Here is a 2,471-nt window from a genome sequence, read left to right as displayed (position 1 = left end):
TTATCTCATCAGTCTTATCTGCTGTATACCGAATAGTTGGTTAGGGTGGTTAAGATGTTTGATAGATAACAGCGTTCTTATCTTTTTTAACAAACAAGATTGTAAGCCACGTCAAGGGGTGTTCTTGACTCGTATAAATATATTTGTGCGGCCTCCTACTGGAGGTGAGAACGCTTCTGCATTTTACATGGTATCAGAGCCTTTCCTCTTCCACCCGATCAATTAGTAGATGGCTAGCTCTTCATCATCCGCAACACCGGCGGCCCTTAGTCCTCCGGTGACTGAAAAGCTTACCAGAGATAACTTTGTCCTTTGGCGAGCTCAAGTTCTCCCAGCACTTCGAGGAGCGCTCCTCACCGACTACCTCGACGGCACAGTAGAAGAACCGGCCAAGACCGTGGAGACTGCTGACAAGAATGGCGACAAGATCGTCATCAAGAATCTGGAGTACGCCAAGTGGATGGCTCAGGACCAACAGGTCCTAGCTTATCTACTCAACTCGCTCTCCAAGGACGTGTTGCAGCAAGTTGCAACGCTTGACTCATCTGCACAAGTCTGGGAGGCACTCACAAATATGTATGCCTCTCAGTCGCGTGCACGCATCACCAATCTGCGAATCAGTCTCGCAAACAATCGGAAGGGATCCATGACAACGGCGGCCTACTTCTCCAAGATGAAAAGTCTTGCAGATGATCTTGCTTCAGCAGGAAACCCACTCGATGAAGAATCTCTTGTGTCCTACATCCTGGCTGGACTCGACATCGACTACAATCCGCTGGTATCCTCTGTGTAGGCCGTTCTGATCCAATCTCCTTGAGTGATCTTTATTCACAGATGGTGAGCTACGACAACCGCATGGATCATCTTCAAGGTGGAGGGCAGATCCAATCTTCAGCAAATTCTGCTTCTCGTGGTCAAGGTAACCAGCGCAGTGGCAACAATTTTAACAACTTCAAGGGCGGTCGTGGTAATGGAAACAATGGTGGTCGCGGCCGTGGCAATGGAGGTCGTGGTGGTGGTGTGTCCAGGTTTGCCACACGGTGATCAAATGCTGGCATAGGTTTGATCAAAACTATCAGCCAGAAGAGAAGGTGGCTGGAGCAGCTAGAAACTCAGCTTATGGATTTGACACAAACTGGTACGTAGACTGCGGAGCCACCGATCACATCATAGGAGAACTTGATAAGCTCTCTGTCCGTGAGAAGTACACTGGCCAGGATCAGGTTCACACTGCAAACGGCTCAGGTATGAACATAAGTCACATTGGTCATTCAGTACTTTCTACCCCAAATACAGACTTGCACTTGAAAAACATTCTGCATATTCCTTCAGCTAGCAAGAGCCTTGTTTCTGCAAATCGCTTAGCTCATGATAATAATGTCTTCGTTGAAATTTACAAATTTGATTTTTTTTCCCCCAACAATATCGTATATCTTGAGATGACAAGAATGGATCACTCTAAAGTTATCCACGTATCTTAAGAAAAATTGAAATAAAACAATTAAATACACGACCAGTCCTTGAACTTAAACCGATGTGTCATCTTGGATCCATACACTTATAAAATACACCTCGAGATCACTAATCTTGGTTTAATATATCATATGGAGTCCAAAGTACAAATGACATAGCACGGTTAATGATGTGCCCATCCACAATGGCGATAAGTCTCGTCTAAGCCCATCTATAATATGCCCCCAAATTAACTCACAACATTCCCACAAATTGATATCTATTGTCCAGCTTCACAACAAAAATCATACTACAATGGACTCATAGGATCGATCTCACCATGTCGCATTGTATATCTCACACTCTCGGCTATGAGGACCTCTTATCGCTAATGATTGTCGCCTACAGACATGGTTGGAATGACAGGAGTTGATTTGGGGCATACTGTAGTGTAGGGACTTAAATGTAACATCCTTACCACAACATGCGGCCTGGTTAACCTTGTGTGATACATTAAATCACAATCAGGGGCTTGGATATGCATTTTGCAAGTTTACAAACCTACGTAGCATCTTGGTTCAAAGTTTAAGAGCCAGTCGCGTATTTTACTCAACAATTAAATACTAACAGTTCAACATGTGAAGTTGAAGTCTTATGTACTTGCTTAATTCAAAATATAAGCATTTTTATATTATTTAGCATAGACTCGGAAGATATTAAAAAAATCCCTTTAGTCAATGCAGTGGTCAACTTTTGAATTTTAAAAAGATTAGATCCCATTTCTAACTATCTGAGTGTCTCTAGAATCATAGAAATAATTGAAATTATAGGAATTGTTGCAAAATATTTATATTATGATACAAAATTTGAATTATATAAATACTTATATTTTAGAACGGATGAAATATGTGACTTTACCCACACAAAACCATCGAAGGAATAGTCTCGTGGACAGAATAAATGATCGCTTGAATAGCAAACGGTATTTATCGGCGACCATTATTGCATCAAAAATTTGG

The 2,471-nt window shown here is 42.0% G+C and overlaps 1 non-coding gene across 1 annotated transcript; it reads left to right on the top strand.

The window, feature by feature from the left end:
* The first annotated feature begins 712 nt into the window (after positions 1 to 712).
* Positions 713 to 850, top strand: LOC121054047. Its single transcript, XR_005811514.1, has one exon. It is a non-coding gene; the product is annotated as a small nucleolar RNA Z247 (small nucleolar RNA).
* Positions 851 to 2,471: the final 1,621 nt, after the last annotated feature.

This window comes from Oryza brachyantha, chromosome 3 (genome assembly GCF_000231095.2).
Source record: "Oryza brachyantha chromosome 3, ObraRS2, whole genome shotgun sequence".
Taxonomy (NCBI): domain Eukaryota; kingdom Viridiplantae; phylum Streptophyta; class Magnoliopsida; order Poales; family Poaceae; genus Oryza; species Oryza brachyantha.
Note: the sequence above shows the minus strand (reverse complement) of the source record. Positions and strands in the feature narration are given on the sequence as shown.